The sequence below is a fragment of the Mastomys coucha genome, unplaced genomic scaffold, assembly GCF_008632895.1.
Source record: "Mastomys coucha isolate ucsf_1 unplaced genomic scaffold, UCSF_Mcou_1 pScaffold6, whole genome shotgun sequence".
NCBI lineage: Eukaryota > Metazoa > Chordata > Mammalia > Rodentia > Muridae > Mastomys > Mastomys coucha.
In genome coordinates, this window is record NW_022196912.1 from 123113622 (window position 1) to 123133697 (window position 20076).

Genomic DNA, 20076 nt, shown 5'->3' on the forward strand with positions numbered 1-20076 from the left:
GGGTGGAGAGAGACACAGACTAAGAAAGAGAAGTGTTGAACTGACTTCTGGTGTTCTGTACGTTGTAGAGTGGCTAAGCCCAACAAAGGCCTGAAGCAGCCAGTGCAAATACCCTGAACATTCCCAACACAAACAAAGGTATGTGGTAATGGATGTGCCAGTGACCTTGATCTGACCATTGCATGGTCTGTGTTGAAATGTCACAGTGTGTCCCATAAGTGTAAGTATAATGAATGATGTGTCCATTAATATATGCATCTGGGTGTCTGGGTGGTAGGGGTACTCCTGGGATGTAGAGGCAGGCAGATGTCTGAGTTCGAGAACATCCTGGTCGACAGAGGGAGTTCCAGGACAGGATATATATATATATATATATATATCCATCTCCACAAAAGGCACGTGAAGGTACAAAGAAGTCCGAGAGAAGAAGAGGGGCAGACACTGGAAGGAAATATCCACCAGGCAGTGAAGGTCAGAGCCACACAAGGCTGAAACACACACAGGAGGAAATCTATGCCAGAGTCTCATCTCACAGAAAAACAAGCTCTCACCCAAAAGGGGATAAGAGATGGTTTATCCTGGAGCAAACTAGGAGTAAGCATGGTCTGTCTGGAAGCACAGATTTAGGGGACCCTGAACTCCATGTTCCCTTAGGAAGCAGTTTCACGAAGCTTTTGTAGAAACAGAAGAGCAAACACGAGAATACCAGGCACAGGCATTGGATGCCCTCTGATGTCCATGGCTTTCAGTTGGTAGAAACTAGGGTGTTGTGAAGCTAATATGTTCCTAAAGATTTTTATCTGTTATTCACAAGACAGTAGGTCTGACACAGAAATGGGCAAGGAGTGGCTATCTAGGAGAATAAAGTTCACCCAAGATAAATTGTAATTAGGCTGTGGGCCCTCGACTTTTCAGTCTCTCCATCCACTGCCACCGATGTCCTGATGTGCTAATGGGTCTTACAAAAGCCTCTGGTTTGAAGATGCAGCTTCTTTCTTGGAACATCCATTCACAAATGTGGGGAGGACCTGACTGCACCTTCACTCTGGGCTTCACCCTCCAGAATCGCAAGAGCAATAACTTCTTTTCGAGCCACTAGTCTAAGATGACCTGTCATAACTCCAGGGACCTAAAATGGACCCCAAAGTTCAGATCAGATGTTTCCCAGAGACCCACACTTTCTGAGACCATGAGTACTATATACAGTCAACTCCCAAATCTACTTTAAGCAAGGAGTAAAGAGATGGCTTAGCAGGTAAGGCACCTATTACCAGGCCTGACCACCTGAGTTCGATGCTCAGGACCCACATGAGAGAGAACCTAACACCCCAAGATATCTGTGGCTGTCCACAGGCATCCAACACATTTGCTTACAGTTTGGTGCGTACACACACACACACACACACACACACACACACACACACACACACGGAATGGATACGGACATGGACACGGACACAGGCATATGCAAACAAGTAACTAAACAGAAAGAAATTAAAAAGAAAACCAAGCAAACAGCATTGAAGGTACTACTGAGGCCTCAGGCTGCTCTGCATCCTGGGATTGAGGTCTGCAAGGCCAAGTATGGCTAGCAGCCTGTTTCAAATTCCTGGGTTGATGTCATCTGTGACTGTGGGCCTGGACCTGTCTACTAAGCCAGCCGCCCCACATTAATATTTGATGGCGCTGAATGGCTTTCTTCTGAGACTGAGAGAAAACGCGGCCATTACACAAGGGTAATAAGATGTGCTGGCGTGATCATGGAGCTCCTGGTTGTCAGGGCCTGAGGAGGTTGGCCATGCCTTGAATAATTCATCTTTCTGTAATGATTTCTTAGCCCTTACATCCCCTTTGGTGGAAGCAGCCAGGCTGCCCCCCTCACCCTGGCATTTTAGCCATGAATGTGGTCATTCTTAGTCATACCAACCCCAGTGCAGAAGACACAAAATTCTTGTGGGTGACCCAGGACTTTGCCTCACTTTCCCAAAATACACCAGTAGAGAAGCTGTATGCTTGGTCCCCATCCTTTTACCCCAACAGAGGTAACACTGAACCTGGAATCTCACCAAGGGTGTACTGTGTGATCCCTAAGAGAGTGGCTATGCCTATCTGGGCCTTGGTCTTATTCTGCCTGGTCTTTTACTTGGAGTCTATCTTTGATGTTCCAAGTGAACATGTCTGTTTTCTCCACATACAAATGCTTGGTACCAGCTGGACTCATTTCCCTGTCACCACCTTTGTGGGCCCAGATGAGCCTGTCCTCACTTATCGGCAGTGCCCAGTGTAGAAGGCAAGATGGACAGAGACTGGGCAGGGACAGCTGTCTGACTCACTGCGTGAGAACCAGTCACCACCTGGGGTAAAGGTGCAGAGGAGAGGGCCTGAGACTGAAAACAGCTGTCCAGTTGTTACTGAAGTAACCAAATCCGTGTGATGAGCCACATCACAATAATGACACTACTAAGGGACTTGCAGCTTTTGTTGGTTTATAGACAGGGTCTCATGTCTTCCCAGCTAATCTGAAGCTAGTTACGAAGTAACCAAGGTTGAGAATAAACCTGAACTTCTAGATCTCCTGACTCTGCCCTGGTCCCGACACTGGAACGGTAAAACTCTTCTGTCCTGCCTGATTTTGTGTAAAACTGTGCATCAAACCCAGAGCTTTGTGCATGCTAGGCCAGCACTCTATCAACTAAATAAGCAGCACGCACCAGTCTAAGGGTTTTTTTTTTTTTTTAAGTTGTTTTTCCTGTGGTCTTTGATCATCTCCCTCCAGCGACTTCCAGCTGACTTCAAGTGATACCCGTGGCCCTGCCAGGCCCCCTCAGTAACCAATCTCCCTTTCCCTGAATCTTCCTCTGGCTTTCTTGCAACACAGAAACACCACACTGCTTCTCCTTGTGTAGCACCGGGACTGACCCCTCCCTAACCCTTCTCTCCCTGAGTTTACTCAGTCTCTGACAGGCTTCTTCTCATTCCATGCCTTTGTCTTTCAAGCTATTCCTACCCCAAAGTCATTGCCGCCAGGATTTTCCTCCACAGCCCTTGACCAGATCTGGCTTCGTTCTAGTCTGAAGGTAGCTCTGAGTTGAGACCTCTGGGCAGAGACCAGATCGGCTGAGAAGAGCAGTGACTGGTCCCTTGCTGCTCTGACTTCTTGATGGCTTTACTCCACTGTGGCAGCCAAAGTCTTGGCAGGAGAGAGCCCTACAGTCACTGTAACAAGGACAAGTCAAGGCCAGATGGTAGGATAATGGAGGAGGAAGATAAGAAGGGATAGTGACAGGAAAGAACAACATGGCAGCCCCAAGTAAAACCTTAGGAAGGCTACTCTCACGCAGGGCTCACCGTGACTGACTGAACAGGCATGGCTGGACCTTGGTGGATATGGCTTTGGGCTGGGGCAAGAGAATTTTCTGCAAATCCATCATTTCGAGTGGTTGGGGGAAGGTATCTTTTGAGGGTAACTAGCTACAAGCCCACCTACCGGGAGCAAAGGGCCAGGGGATGCTGATTAGGAGGTCCTGCTGAGTGTCCACACTGGTGGTGTTGGGTGAGGAACAAGCCATCCCACCAGAGCCAGGAAGGAAGCCCTGTCCTTGCCCCATCTGCTGTCAAAGCTCAACATTTCGCCAGAATGCAATGGGAACAAGCTGCAGTCCTGGATCGATTTCCGCACACAGCTCCTTTGGAGCTGAGAAGTGACACATTAGCAATGAGTGACATGTTGGCAATGGGCATAATTCTCCTCTTTGTCCCCAACCTCAGCTCCCATGCAGTGGCAGGATACTGCTGGCCACCTTACGAGCCAGAAATCGTGTTCTTCTCCTCCAGGATGAGGCACACAGTTCCCATGACCACCTGGTCTTCTGCATTGTGACTCCACTCCCCCTCCCCCTCACTGGTGTTCCCATACAACAGTCTGTCGCCTACACACTACGTGGAAGGTGAAATCCAGTGGCTTCTGTATGAAATCTAACAACTCAGGACTGGGGGTCCCTCAGCAGTTCTGAGTACATACCACTGTCTCATAGGCCAGAGTTCAGTTCCCAGCACCCACACCTGGTGGCTCACAACTCCCTGTAACCGCAGCACCAGGGGTTTCAGACACCTGTGAGTTCACACACACACACACACACACACACACACACACACACACACACTCACACTTCCAGGTAAACATACATGTACTCCATATGCTTACATTATTCCTATTCTTATATCACACAACAAATAGAGAGAAGAGGGGGTGTGTTAAACTGGTATTAGTGGTTGGGATATGGGCCTGGTGCTTACAGGTTCTTGGCTTCTTATGCAAATATAGCTGAAAATGAGGGCTCACAGAGGTTTGCAAAAGAAACATGACTTTACTCAGGGCAAAGCAACAGATCAAACCACAAAGGGATACAGTGTCAAGATTGACAGCAGGCTACAAGAGCAAGAGGACCCCAGGCCACAACCTGCTGTATCAATATGGAGTCTAAAGCAAAAAAGGAACTGGTTACTAAAGGGTGGTTCTCCATTTTGATAGACAGGCTAAATGATATATTCATTTTCTTCCACTGCACGTACCCCATCCCATAATGCATCTGATCATTTAATCATAGGCACACCTAATTATGCATAGGCATATGATGGTAAATAGGGGAATTTCCCTAAAAGTTCACTGGAAGGACACAGTTTGCCTTATTGCGCATGCACCCAAAACCAGTTCAGGCTGGATTGGCCCTTGTATTCTTCTTACCCAGATACATTGGGAATACACTTGAATAGAAACTGTCTAAATTTGATTGTTACCAGGGGTGAGGAAATCTATACTATTGTTCAGAGATGGGAGTGCATAGCTTAATTCAGGTGGGGGTGCTCATATTGTTAGGTGCATTGTTTGGAAATGGGTGTGTGTGCAGAGCGTGTGCAGATGAAGGAACTAAAGCTGTCAAGTGCATATTGCAAGAGGAGGGCTGTGGGAAACTCAGCTCAGATTTGGATCCGGGTTACAAAACCTTTCCTATGCTTGCCTGCCTCAAACCTAGGGCCTTGCACACACTAAATGGGCATGCTGAGCCATGGTTTAGAAGTCAATGTACGCCCTACTAAGCATTTGCTGTGTGTGCGTTTCCACTTCAAACTCACTGGTTGAAATCCTCAATCCATAAACAATTAAGAGGTGATAATGTCACAGAGAAGTGATGGAATCATGGGGACTGAGCCTTGGGAAGGTGTCTGTGTCCTGGGCATGGAGCCTTGGGGAGGTGATTGAGTTATAAAACAAAAACCTCGTGGCTTGGTGGCCTTCTAAAAGAGACTCAGAGAGCCTGTTTATCCACCTGTCATGCAAGAAGCTGCTGACGGTGAGGAGCAGGCCTGCAGCAGGCCCTGAATCTGCCTATGTTGGCCTTGAAATTCCCACTCCCACACACTGTTATCTGTCAGCCACTCAGTTTATGCAATCTGGTCTTAACATCCAGGAGAGACTGAGACTTAGGATTGGTGCTGATGGGAATGAGTCAGTACCTAGCATGCACAGTGACCTCGAAGCTTGTGATGGGCAGCTGTGTGACCTATTTAGAGAAGACCTGCATGGCTGGATAGTGCGGGGTGAAAACAGGCCACCCTCTGGAAAGGGGGAGCAAAGCTGGGCAGTGAAGGCAGGTCACCCCTTAAGAACTAGAGTTTTCTGTTTCACAGAAGCCAAAGCCTGGGAAATATTGTGCTCAAGGATTTTAGAGGTATGGGAAAATGAACAGTTTCAGGGCTTGCACAGCTACAACAGGTGCCAAGAGTTTATCTGATTGGTTGCCTGAGATGTGGGTCACAAATGGCCTGCTGTGAAAGAGTTAGCAATGGCTGATATTCCTCGGCTTAGTGTTGATGGTGGGATTCAAAGGCTTAGGCAAACTGGAATGCTCAGTGGATTTTCTGCCTAAAACCAAGTTCTGCACAATGAGAGACTCCAGGAGATGTGCCCTTTGCTCCAGCCATAGGCACTGATTGGTGAGAGGAGAGAACTGATCCAACAAGCTCTGTCAGGGCCCCTCTCTGTGTGCCAGATCTTACCGTGGGAGAGGCTGCCGCTCAACTGGGCAACTTCAAGGCAATGGGTGTAATTGGACCCCAGAGAAGCAGAGGCCAAGGGGCAGTGTGGACTCACCAAAGGCAAGGTGATCAAACTTACAATAGTGGACCACATAGACAAAACTATGCTCATAGCAGCCCAACTCCTGTAAACCCTTGACACCCACTAATTAATCACACCGAGCTCAGGAGTGAAATAGACGGGAAACATGTTATGTTCTTGCGAGATAAATTCCTGAGGTATCAAATGAAAGTTGATCTTGAATGAGACCAACAGAGAGCCACAGACTCTCAACTGATTTCCAGACTTAAGGCAGATCACTGATGCAGAATTCCTCAGGTAAAGGGAGGGACTTGGCTACAATCACAGTTTGCTGTAGGTCTTTCTCCTACTCTTCTCCAAAGGTGCCTATGGCCCTGCACACTGGCGAAATGAAAATAAATAATCAGACCTTAGGGGAACACACTAGAGACTGTATCTGAATTGATCTTGAAACCAGGTGTCCCACAAAACACTGTTAATGTGTTAAAGCCCTCAAGTTAAAGTAAGAGCTCCTGTAAGTCAGGTGAGTGATGAATTTAGGCCAAGTTCAACTCACAGTAGGCCCAGAGTGCCACTAAATTCATGCTGTGATTGTTCCCAGCTCCAGAAAGTATAACTGAGATAGGAATACTAAGAAGTTGGCAGACTTTTGGTCTCCTGACTTGCAGAATGGGGGCTATTGTGGTTGGAAGGCCAAATCAAGCCTTTGGAGTTGCCTCTACCAGGGAAAATAGTGAGCTAATACTGCGTCTCTCAAGGGATTACAGAACTTAGTGCCACCCTTAAGGACTTGGTGCATGGGCGATGTTTCCTACCCTGTCTTCCTTGAACTCTCACTTTGGGCCTCATGTTTCAAGCTACCAAGGAAGAGAACTCATCAGGAGTGTTACCTAGTGGTGGATGCTGTGTGTTATAGTACCAAGCTTCTAGACAAGATGTGCCCACAGTACAGTAGCTGTATGACTGTTACGGGGTAATTAATTGCTTTCTAATGGAATCCCTTGGCTGGGGAGGCTATAATCTACATGGGGAAACCTATTATTGTTGTTCTATTCAATGGAAAATTGTCAAACTGTCTTCTAAATATTCATATTTATGCACACAGCTTGGTACCATCAACTTTGATCACAGAAACTTTTTTTGCAATAGTCATTATTTAATGCAGACATTGATGACTGGCCAATACAGGGAATAGTAACTGTTGAGTCACTGGATATTCCAGCACACAGGCACTCTTACACACACACACACACACGCACACACACACGCACACACACACACACCAAGGTTCAGGAGACATTGCAGAAGAAGGAGCAGAAAGAACACAAGAACCAGAGGATGGGGATGTGAGCTGTGAAATGCCCTTTCCCAACATGACTCCTGAACTAATGAACTCTGCAGCTGTGGTAATTATTTGCACCAGATCTGCACACGGTACAACTCACCAGTGTTCCAGCATGGGTAGGGGAAGGTCTCACGAGGCTGCACACTTAGCTAAGGAGCTACTAGCAGCTAGTAGCTGCTGTGGAATGGGAGCAATTTCTTTTGAGTGCTATAGCCCCTACTAAGAAGCCTGGGCTCCCATTCAAGACAGTCTCCTGCCTTAGCTTCCTGAGTATCTCAGAATGGCCAAATACTAGACAAAGAGAACTTAGAGTGGTTTGCTCCCCTACCAGCTGAAGACATGTGAGAAATTCCATCTGTGAGAAAGCTAAGTACCGTGATAGCATGCATGTTCAAGTGTTATGATAGCACGGATGTGCAAGTATCTCTAGAGTAAATGACTCAATTGTTCTAGAGATTTTCAAAAGCACCATAGATGTTGGGATAGGCCACCTTGAAGTCCTGGATCTGGGTCTGGATGGTAATTAAGCTGGTGAACTCTCCAGCTCTCCTGTATCTACCACATCTATGAACTGCTAGAGTGTGTGAAGGGGCCAGTTCTGAAGATTCAAAGCTGCAGGACCTCCATGATAGAAGGCAACAACAGGATATCCAAAAGGAGTCCCTGTGAGGATCCAGTATTGATAGTGTAGCAGAAGTCAGGGGTTTAACCAGACCAATGTTCATTGCAATGACTATGTGACACACTGCAGTTCTCATTTCAAGATTTTTTGTTTTCTTTTGGTGGGGGGAAGTTGCAAGGTCAGGGAACAGATATGGAGGAACAAGGAGATGTGTGGGCTTGGGGTGAATGATGTGAAATTCACAAAGAACCAGTATGAAGTGGGAATTTCTGGTTTCTTTGGAGACTCAGTTATGTCATGTGATGTTTTTCTGGAAACTGTCTTATGAGAGGATATATGTGAGAGGATGTTTTGATGAAGCAGACACATGGTGTTTTTCTGGAGGCTGCCTAGAAAAAGGGCATGTGATGTTTTGCTGGAGTAGATGCTTGAAAAGACATATGATGTTTGGAAAGGATTCGAGTATAGTCCAACAGTGGACAATGGTGTGTGGCATTGGTTCGCCTTGCCATTCTTTGCTGGTCTTCACTGAGCTTTGCTGGTGGTGATCTTCACTGATGATGCTGTGGCACTGGTTCATCTTTCCTACTTTGCTGACTTCCTAGAGAGAAATACCCCAAAGAACTTCTCGTGATATTCCAGTGGGATCTCTCCGCTTCTGCAAGGACTCAGGACTATTGGCAGAGCTCTGTGGTTTCGTCTGGATTGTACATCAGTTGTTAATTCATGAATGGTGATTGTGAGTGGATCAAGCTACTGCTGCTGATTTGTGTGAACTGAACTGCTGATATCCTGACAACAAAGACTGGAATTGCCAGAAAGAACTATTTCTAAAGAGGTCCACATCCTCCTTTGCCCCATTAACCTTTTCTTGCTACTACCTCTGGTGCGTGGTGGGCTAGAATGGATGTTAAAGCATTTAAGAACCCTTATTAAAGTAGGTTCTGAAAAATCTAAGCTTACACCAATAAAAAGTTTTTTCAATATGCTATAACTACATCACATGGTTGTTTTATTTTTCTTCTGTGAAGAAATTCCATATTGATTTCTACAGTGTCTGAAATGACTTGTATTCCCACCAATAGTATATTGATATGTTTTTCCTCCCAAATCCTTGACAGTATTTGTTGTTCTTTTCTGATAAAAAAAAAATGTTTTATTGATTCTTTGTGAATTTTACATCATGTCCCCCAATTCCACACATCTTCCCATCTCTTCATTTTCAGCCTCTGCCCTTGTAATCTCCCCCTGCAAAAGAACAACAAACAAACAAACAAGCGTGTCTTTGTGGAAGCTGTAGTGTGTCACAGTGTGTCCCACAATATGCCCTTTTGTCCACACATCCTTACTTGCAAATGTTCATTGCAGTGAGTCATTGGTCCAGTTCAAGGCCTCTGGCTAATGCTACACTATCACTACTGGATCCTCACTGGGGCTCCTCTTAGATATCTTGTTGTTGCCCTGTGTCATGGAGATTCTGCAGCTTTGCATCTCAGAACCAGCCCCTTCATCCACTCCAGAAGTTCATAGATGGGGTAGATGTTGGGGTGGCCTCAGTGGTAGCTAAGCTGGTCAGCCTGCCAGCTCTCCATCATACTCACCACCAGCTCTCCAGCACTGCCAGGGCTAGCTCACAAAATATCACAGTTCTTAAGGGGCATAGCCAGATCTCCCACTTCTATGCCCTCAGGCTGGCTTTTCTGGGCCCAGGCTACCAGGGCCAGCTCTACTGTGCTTCCCCGGTGAGGCGCAGAGCCAGCTCTTCCAAGTGCCCCAACCAGTGAGGCATGAGGCCAGCTCTTCTGTGCTCCCCAGCAAGGGGCAGGGCCAGATCAGCACAGCCCAGAAACTCTTAAGTGTAGGTCTGGCATCTCGCTATTGCCTTTAAAAGCTCCTTGTGCCGCAGGGAAGCTGATGGGGAGGGAGTCCACATCTGTGCAGGAAATAAGGCAGATTGGTCCAAGTCCATCCAGTTCAGCATAGCCAGATGATTGTGCTGATGGAGTGGAGGGGCTAGTAAAGGCATGCACTGTCTGCCCTCTGAGCTCAGCCCTCTTTCCTTTCCCCAGCAGGCAAGTAGTCAGTCCAGTTTCAGAGATGAGCCAATACCATCATGGAAAGGGGCATGGAAGCACACAGGCAGTCATGGTGCTGGAGAAGTAGCCGACTGCTACGTCTCAATTCGTAGGCTGCAAGAAGAGAGTATAGTTGTTTCTTTGGTCTTAGCATTCTCCTGGAGTAAGATGGAGTCTGTATGAAGTTCGCAGTTACATCTCCCCGATGGCTAAGGATGTTGAGTAGTTTCCATATCATTCTTGGCCATATGTATTTCTTCTTTGGAGAACTGCCCAGTTCATTTAACCATCTGTTGATTGAATTATTTAGTTTGGGTAATTTTTTAAAATTCCTCGCAGACTCTGGACATTAATCCCCTAGATGGAAGTTCTCTTCACTCTGTCAGATGTCTGTCCATTCTGTTGACTGCTTCCTTTACTATATGGGAGCTCTTTAACTTGATTTGAGCCTATTTAAAACCTCTTGCTATTACTCCCTGGACTGGTGAAGGACTTTTTTTTTTAAATACAAAGTCCTTGCTTATGTCTCTGTTTTATCCAATATTTCACATCTTCCAGTCCTACACAATGACCTTTGGTCTATTTTTATTTTTGTGAAGGTTGAGGACCTGAGATCTACTTTCCTTCTTCTGCGTATGGATATCCAGGTTTCCCTGCACCATCTGCTGAAGAGGCCGCCCTCTCTCCAACATATGTTCCTATACCTTTGTCCAAAACCAGATGGCTGTTGTAGAATGGGTTTCTCTCAGGTCCTGTGTTCCTTCCATCGATCTGCCTATCTGTCTTTGCTCCAGCACCATGCTATTTTTATTACTACGGTTTTGTGCTGTCATTTGGAGGTCAGATAGTGTAATGCTTTCAGCTTTGCCATTTTCTCTTGGATTGCTTCGGCTTTCCAGGGTCTTTCTAGAGATTCTCAGGGTCTGTTGTGAGAGTTAGTTCCTCCCCTGTTTCTGTGAAGAACATCACTGGAATCTTTATGGGACTTTTATATTTTGTATATCACTATCAGCAATATGACCATTTCCCCAATATTAATTCTAATAATCCATAAAGATGAGAGATCTTCCCACCTTCTAATGTATTCTTCAACTTTTTGCTTTAAGTGTTTTTAAAAGATTTATTTATTTTTATTTGTATGTTTGTGTGTGTGCATGGGAATTCATGTGTGTGTGTGTGTGTGTGTGTGTGCATATGTGTGCCTAGAGGAGACTGTCAGACTCTCTGGAGATGGAGTTACAGGCAGTTGTGAGCCACATAGGTTCTAGGAACTGAACTCCAGTCCTCTTCAAGAGCAAAAAGGGCTCAGGACCCCTGAGCTATCTCTTCAGCCCCCTTTATTTTTTTAAATAAATGATATTTGAGGCTGGGCAGTGGTGGTGCATGCCTTTAATCCCAGCACTTCGGAGGCAGAGGCAGGCGGATTTCTGAGTTCGAGGCCAGCCTGGTCTACAGAGTGAGTTCCAGGACAGTCAAGGCTACACAGAGAAACCCTGTCTCAAAAAACAAAAACAAACAAACAAACAACAAAAAAAAATGATATTTGTTTGGGGAGTGTGTTTGTGTATACATGTACATTCAGGGGTGTGTGTGTGTGTTTGTATGTATGGGAGTATATGTGTGCTTGTGTGCCAGCATGTCAGAAGACAACTTGCAGGAGTTGATTCTCTTCTTCCAAGGGTCCTAGGAGTTGAACTCAGGTCATCAGGCTTGGCAGCATGTGCCTTTACCGGCTGAGCCATTTTCATGGTTCTCTGCCTTGTTTTGAAGTCTTCTCTCTAGAGATCTTTAGTCCCTTACTTGTACTTATTCGTGTGTATCTTAAAAGGTTATTGTAAATGGGATTGCTTTTTCTTACCTTGCTTGGTACTGGAGGAATGCTGCTTTGTAAATTGAGTTTAGCAGTATTTCTTTTTCTTCCCTTTCTACTTTACGAGACAGCTTGGTGGCTTGGGAGGCTCAGGCGTTGGCTCTTCTTGGGAAGTCTGGTAGAACATAGCCGTGAACTCATCCAGTCCTGGGCTTTGCTCTGTCGGGAGATGGCTGCTGTTTCAATCTCGGTGTTAATTTTATTCTTTTACTTTATTTTTCATTTTTTGTTGAAAACAATATATTCTGATCATAGCTCCTCTCCACCTTCCCTCCCACCCAGCTTTATGCTAACTTTCTCTCTCTGTAGAAACCAGAAAAACAAATAAAAAATTAAAGAAAGATAACAAAGAGAAAGCATAAGAAACACACACGATCAGTAAGAAAAAAAATCCCAAACAAAGCAATCTGAGACAAAAAGTCTATGAAAATACCACTGAGTTCATTTTGTATTGATCATCCATTGCTGGTTGTGGGCATACCCTTAAGTGTGGCTTACGTACCCCATGAGGCTCCTTTCAAGAAAACTAAGTTTTCCTTTGCAAGCAGATGTCAGTTGGAGATAGCGTCTTGTGTCTAGCCTAAACCTGTGCAGATCCTGTGCATGCTTCCAGTCTCTGTGTGTTCATTGCATGCTTCAGTCCTATTGTGTCTGGAATACTTTGTTGCCTTGGTGTTTTCCCTCCCACCAGCTCTGACAGTATCTCCATCTCCACCTCACCTTTCTGAGGATAGCTCTCTGAGCCCTGAAGAGACGGTTTGAAGAAAACATTCTATTTAAGACTGAGTGTTCCAAGGTCTTTCCTGTCTGTACATTGTCAAACTGTGGATCTCTGTTAGTTGTCCTCATTAGTGTAAATTTTTTATCTGTTTAAACTGTTTATGTTGGTTTAATCGGTAAGTCATAGTGTCTTAGGACTCATCCACTTCTTCTAAGGTCTTCAGTTTTTTGGAATATATGTTTTTAAGAGATTCTCTGGCCATCCTCTGGACCTCACTGTGCCTGCTTCATGTCCTTTTTCTTCTACTTCTGATTTTATTAATCTGGGTCTTCTCTCTTTACATAGCTAGTTTGTCTGAGGGCTTGTCCATCTTTATCTTTTTCAAAGAGCAAGCTTCTTTCCAATGATCTTTGTATTATTCTTTTAGCCTTCAAACCATCAGCTTCCACCTGGATCTTATCACACATTTCCGTGGACTCGTTCTGTATTTGGGTCCTTCTATTCCCTGCCAACACTTTGAGATCTACCTTGTGTTAAGTTTTTTGAGTTTTCTCTAATGTCTCAATGTAGGCATTCATAAGTATAAACTTCCTTTTTAGGGTTGCCTTTGCTGTGTCTCAAAGGTGGTGGTAAGGTAGGTTTTCATTTTCATTTTATTCTAGGAATTAAAATTTCCCCTCTGACTCCTTCAATAGCCGACTAATCATTCACAAGTGTACTGTTTAATGTCCATGTGTTTGTGTATAATTTCTGTAGTTTTTCTTGCAGCTGATTTCCACTTAATTTGATCCCATTTAATTCTACTTTAATTAATTTTGATAAGTCACACAGAAACTATTTCATTTTTTTTTTATTTGTTCATGCTTTTTTTATGGCAGGAGATGTGATCTATTTTAGAGAACACTCCACTGACTTGTAGGACATTTGATTACTCTGTGAACCCAGAGATTATGCTATTTACTGGAAAACCCTGTTTCTAGGGTTGTGGTGTGGCTCAGCGCTAGCACATACCTTTAATCCAAGAGCTTTCTGTTTATTGTAAACAGCATTAAATAAAGTCAACCATAGGTCAAGAGGCAGAGCAAACAACCAGTTGACAGGGAGTGAACATAAGAAAAAAAACCACACACACAAAGAGTGGAAGGAAGTCAGGAGGATGGATGGGGAGACACACTGGCAGTAGAAAGGAGGGACATTGGATTGGAAGGTTTTTTGAGACAGTGTGGAGGAGAGCTTGCTTTTCCTCTTGGGACATAAGCTGAGGAGGAAGGTCAGCTGGGCACTTTCTCTGCCTCTTTGAGCTAGCAGGATTTCACCCTAGCATCTGGCTCCCGAGCCTTTATTAATAAAATCAAATGTTCAAGATTATCTTTAAAACAACAGATTGTTGAAAAGAAGTATATTCTGTACCTGCTTAATGGACTCTCCTGTAGATATCTGTTTAATTCATTAGATCTGTAGGGCCATTTCACTCTAAAGTTTTTGTTTTTTTGTTTTTTGTTTTAAATCCAGATAACCTATCCACTGATAAGAACAGGGCTTTGGAATCAGTCAGCATTCTATTCAATCTGAAGCTCTCTGTTCTTTTATGTTTGTTTACAAAATTGAACATGCCTGATGTCCTGTGAGCACATATTTACTATTGTGTTTTCTTGATGGGTTATTTCATTTGTGAAAGTAGTCTGACTTTCTTCATCTCTTCTAAATAGCACTGACGTGAAATCCACCTTATCAGATGTGTGTTTGGGCTTCTCCTGTTTGCTTTTGGCTTCCTCTTCCTTGGTTTAACATTTTCTAGCCTTTCGATTTTACTCTCTCTATGTGTCTTTCCAGTGATGTGTGTTTATCACAGACAAGCAACTGGTTCTCATTTTTAAAATCCAGCCAGCTAGCCTGCACCACTAAGTTGGAAAGTAATGACAGTTTGTATTTGTGTCTGGTATGGAGGGAGACTTGCTGATTCCTGTGATTTTTGTTTGTTTGTTTTTCTGGTTGGTTAAAATGCTATTTTTTTTCTTTTATTTCTCCCTGATTTATCTGTTTGCTGGATTACTGAGCTGGATGTTTTCTAGTTTTCATTTATTCATGTATTCAATAAATCTGTTCTTTCTCTAAGTTCCTTCTTTCTCTGTGTATGGATTCCTGTAGCTGTCTTCCAGTGTGGTAGAGTGGTCATGAGTTGTCTCTGTTCAGGTATATCTTGGAAAGTCTTTATTTCTGCATTGATTTTAAGCCTTGCCATCTGTAAAGTACTCCTGGCTGGCAGTGGTTCTATTTCATCCCCAGGTCAGAGAGCCAACATGAGGACTCTGACACTTTCTCAGTTTGGCTCATTTCATCATATGTTAAAAACTGCAGAAAGTGTCCAGAGTGGGTCCATGGACCACCCGGGACCACTGTGAATCAGATATAAACCAATACTTATCTATCACTTACCAAACAGCCTCTACACTGTTTCCTTTTGTGCCAAAACACCGTGCCAGAAGCAATCTGTGGAGAAAGAGCTTATTTAACCCATAGTTCTAGTTTAGAGATCATCATGGCAGAGAAGTCATAGTGGGGAGAGCTTGAGAGAGTGGGTTCCAGGACACTCATAGCTAACAGCAGGACACAATGGATTAAAGCAGTGGTTCTCAACCTTCCTCGTGTCATGGTGATCCCCAACCATAAAATTATTCTCATTGCTACTTCATAATTGCAACTCTGCTGTTATAAATCAGGGTGTAAATATCTGCTACACAGGATGTCTGATAGGCAGACCCCAAAGGGATCATGACCACAGGCTGAGAACCACTGGATTCACGGATTCCCATGGCTCAGCTTATTCTCATCTTTTCATTCAGTCTGTGAAACGATACCTCTCACATTCAGGGTGGTTCTTCCTGCCTCAGAGAGTCCAACTAAGAAAACCTTTCCCAAGCATGCCTGCCAGCCAACGCAATCAAGACAATCCCTCACTGAGCAAGCTCCCTTCCAGGTGATTCAAAACCGCATCACCGACAGTTAAACCCTCACAGCCTCTGTTCTGATGATGAGTACAGAAGCTCTTTGAGTCCTTGGGAACTACCATGAATGCAGACAATTATCCAGCAACCATCCAAAGCCCAGGCCTTCTGATTTCCCAACTGTACTCATTCCCACTGTTCTTCATGGTTGCAGATGCCTTTGGCAAAGTCTGCACTGGCTAGCCTTTCGGTAACTCTGGGTCTCAGTTGACTTCATTTGAATAAGGAAAACGAAGAGGAGGCTGTGAGGACTCAAGACAGACTTAAAACTTCAGCTGAGTTTTTGCTCTTGTATGTCCCACCGAAAGTGGGACAGTGTCACGTTACCTGTGTCCTTTGCTCATTCCTAGGAACATCAGTCTAAACAGCTCCATGGGTCTGTGTAGCTGAAGTATTTGGATTCTATGTCTTTCCCTATAGGATTCACACTGGACATGACCATTTGGTGCAACAGGGAGTGAGTGATGCTACTTGGCTCCTGCTACTCTGAGACCCTGTCATTCCTTCTGACATCAGGCCCCATCCATGCCAGTGGCAGTGTCTCCTTTGACCAGGCCTGAGCTAAAAGTAGGGCATCTGGAGAGATTTTCAAAGGGACAAGTGCTTTGTGCACTGGAGTAGCTTTTAACTCCTTTGGAAAGGGACTGTCTTTGGAGCTGTCTTGGTCCATTTTCTGGTGGTATAAGCGAGACGTGGGCATGAGATATATAAAGAAAAGAGGTTTATTTAGCTCAAAGTTCTGAAGGCTCAAGAGCAGCGGAGCTAGCTCCTGCTCAGCTCTGTTGGGGTCCTCAGGGTGGATAGCAAAACAGGAAGCTGGGGATTGAGGGGCCAGTCCTGTTCTTTTCTTTCAGTTCACTCTCATCAGAACTAACTGGGGTTTCTCACGATCTACACTAATCCCTGCAGTGACCTAATGGCTTTTCACTAGGACATGCCTCTTGAAACTCCACCCCTCACCTCTGTCGCCGGAGGAACAGAGCTTCTAGACATGAATGGATGGATGGAAAAGCAGATGCTAACCATAGCTGGAACCTTCCCATGGAACTCAGTTGGGGGCTGGGTGTGAGCACACTTTCACATGATAACTCAGTCCAACTTTCCCACCCAGAAAAGCTGTCCAGGGGCACGCCAGAGGAGCTCTAGCATTTCGGCTTCGTTAACTCTCAGCCAGTGGTTCTCATCATGTGGGTCACGACCCCTCTCACAGGGGTCACCTAAGACCACTGGAAAACACAGGTATTTGCATTATGATTAGTAACTGTAGCAAAATTACAGTTATGAAGTAGCAACAAAGTAGTGTATGGCTAGGGGGTCACCACTACATTAGGAAGCATATTGAAGAGTCACCGCATTAGGAAGGTTGAGAGCACAGGGAAATGCTCTAGGTCACCACTAAGTTCTAGTATATCCCCTATCAAGATGCTGGACCCACTTTTGGCTAGTGGTAGACACAGCTTGTGCTGGTTTTTGGTGGCCCTTGGCTCTTGATGTAATTCCTAATTCCCTTCCTTTGGTTATGGGTGGGTTCTGAAACATGCTTCTAAGCCACAGACTGTGACAACGGGCAATGGGCAGTCACTTCTGTGGCTAGTTTATATAAGGTGGCATATCCTGCCTTTCTACCTTTCCTTCCCTTGTCTTCTCAACCTGTAGGCACTTGTATTTTTTGCTATCTGGATTCCTGAGGGCAGTCTTCAACTAATGCCAACAGCAGCAGGCCCTCTGCCGGCTAGCCTGCAGGGAGTAGAGTTCTACTGCCAGGCTGCGATTGGGAGGTGCAAGCTCTCTAGGAAAGCCCTGTATGACACCCTCACTCACCTTGTGGGACACTTTGATACAGAGGGCCCAGCTAAGACATGTTCAGGTTCCTGACTCTCAGAAAAGTGTGTGTGTGTTAGTGAGTGTGCGTGCATGTGTGCATGTGAGTGTGTGTGTATGTGTGTGTTAGTGAGTGTGTGTGCGTGCGTGCATGCGAGTGTGTGTGGGTGCATGCATGCGAGTGTGTGTGTGTTAGTGAGTGTGCATGCATGTGAGTGTGTGTGTGTTAGTAAGTGTGCGTGCATGCACTCATGCAAGTGTGTGTATATGTGTGTTAGTGAGTGCATGCATGGGTACATCTGAGTGTATGTGTGCATGCATGCATGCGAGTGTGTGTGTGTGTGTGTATGTGTGTGTGTGTGAGTGTGTTGAGCCTTTGTGATTGTGGTTATGACATGGCAATAATTATACAAGCCAACACATTAAATTGAAGCTTTCTAGTAAGTGCATCCATGCCAAAACACTTGCCCTGATCTAATGTTACAGTTCTCCCATCTTGGTCTTTCTGCTCATGTACATTGTCCCCAGGTCTCTCTCTCTTTGTGTCACACACACACACACACACACACACACACAAACACACACACACACACTTTTGATTCTTCAGATGGTTAGATCTTGATAATGAGAGCATGTGCCATCTCCTACAGCATGTTCATCTAGGACGCAGCTGTGGTTTAATGGGCACAGGGCACGGGCGTAGTGAGTTCCCTTTCACAGCATCTGCCCCATGAGTGTACCTCAGGCATCTGAGGTTGGGAAAAGCTAGTCACTTCTGACATTAGAGCCAAGTTCCTGCTACAGCCAAGAGAGGCTCAGTGGGAGTTAGAGCCTCAAGATCAATTGCCTCATTGGTATGGTCATCAGGTGTTTCCACACCAAGTCCCAGGACTCTGTTCTTCTCCAATCAATTACCCTCCCTTTCACAGGAGAGACCTGTTGAGCCTGGAAATCCAATCGCTACAGTTGAGCATCCTGCTAGATTAGATTGTGCGTGGACTCTGAACCACCAGCCCTGCAGCTCTAGGAAGCTGGAACTTGTGGGAGCAGCAGCAGAAGTTGGCCGATTCGGAGCCTAGTGTGAGTGGGCTACACCCATGGACTGACCAGCTTTTCTGCCCAGCTGCTTCGAAGTACTCACAAGAATCCATGCCTCGCCAGAGCCATCAAGTTCAAGCTGCTCCGCCCTAGTCAACCATGGATGACAGTTGATAGATTAGTCGTGACTGTTCCCTCTTCCACACCTGTGTGTGGGTCACAGATGTGTGTAAGCGAGCAGTCCTCAGATCCTATTGAAATCCCAGTCCCAGTACCAAGTTACATCAGCTGGGATCCAATCAGGAAAGGAGACTTACACAGACTAATAATGTTTAGTGTGGCTCACTGTAACTGGAGAGGCGAAGTCATGAGTGACTGACTAGGGATAAACACAAGGGATGTGAGGAACCCAGAAAGGGCAACTGTGCACCACAGCCCTAGCTGAGGTCAAGAGATCACAGGAGCCAGAGGCCATGGCTTACCAAAGACAAGGAAATCATTGTACAATTAGGGAATTTACTAGGACTGTGCCTCTCAGGAAGCAGCTGTTCTTAAGCTTGAATCTTCCTTCTGAGCCTCCCTTCTCTCCTGAGTTTGAGACCTGAGGAGGGAACAGGGTCTGGATTGGCAGCCTTGCTTCAGGGTTCATGCTCCCTGTCTCTGGGTTGCCTTGTGAAGTCTCGGTGCCTGACATCTTCCAGTCTGGTAGGCCCAATGAGGAGCCAGTGAGTGCTATGTAGCCTATAGGGGGACCTCTTGCCCTGCAACTCATTATGCCTTCACTAAATAGTGGGTATCAGTCTGTTCCTATTCCCTGCCTCTGCCCTTTACACGACTCCTCCTGGATTTCTCTCACCCTTCCAGGAGTATTCCTGCTGGCTTACAGGGACATACTTCATCCTGGGAAGCCACCAGGGACACAGGAGGAAGTGCTACTTTCTGCCCTGTAAGTTTTGGTCTATAAACTCTCATGGTATTGTCTCCTATTGGGGAGGTGGAGTCGGTGCCTTCTACTTCTTGATTGGGCTGAGCTAGCATAGGAGACCATACAGTCTCAGGGGATGGGGCTGCTTCTGGGAGTACTCAGGCCACATTCCTCAGCTTTGAGGGCTCAGGTCTGATTCTGAGGGCAGAGCCATTTCCACCATCTTCTTCCTCCTGTGCTTTAGCCGGCCAAGGGCAAACGGGATCAATATAGTGTGATAGCCAACATGAGACCTCTAGAGATCAACCAGGCGCTTCTAATTGCTGTCACCATTTGCTAGCCAGGGGGTGGGGGGGGGACCTCAAGCAAATTGTTTAATCCCTCTGTACCTTGTTCTTCTCATCTGTTCATTAGGGATGATAATAATACCCCACCTTGGGTTTAGTTACCCCAGTGTGACATACGTACGCTATACAAAGCTGGGCTTACTCAATGCTGCACAGGGCTTAGTCATGGAGAAGGTCTTGAGAAACCAG

The 20076-nt window shown here is 45.5% G+C and overlaps 2 long non-coding RNA genes across 4 annotated transcripts in view; one reads left to right on the top strand and one right to left on the bottom strand.

Annotated features, from left to right (window-relative positions):
• The window catches only part of LOC116079623, a 79180-nt gene that overhangs the window by 51016 nt on the left and 8088 nt on the right, over window positions 1–20076 (top strand). The window contains exons 2-3 of one of the 3 annotated variants that reach the window (XR_004114067.1): window positions 69–138; window positions 18507–18962. This is a non-coding gene — a long non-coding RNA (uncharacterized LOC116079623). Of the gene's footprint in view, window positions 1–68; window positions 139–8690; window positions 9085–18506; window positions 18963–20076 lie in introns of those variants that run through there. The other 2 variants (XR_004114068.1, XR_004114069.1) reach the window with 2 other exon arrangements.
• LOC116079624 lies at window positions 9074–12791 on the bottom strand. Its single transcript, XR_004114070.1, has 3 exons — window positions 12751–12791; window positions 12019–12189; window positions 9074–9333 (listed from the first exon to the last, which is right to left on the bottom strand). It is a non-coding gene; the product is annotated as an uncharacterized LOC116079624 (long non-coding RNA).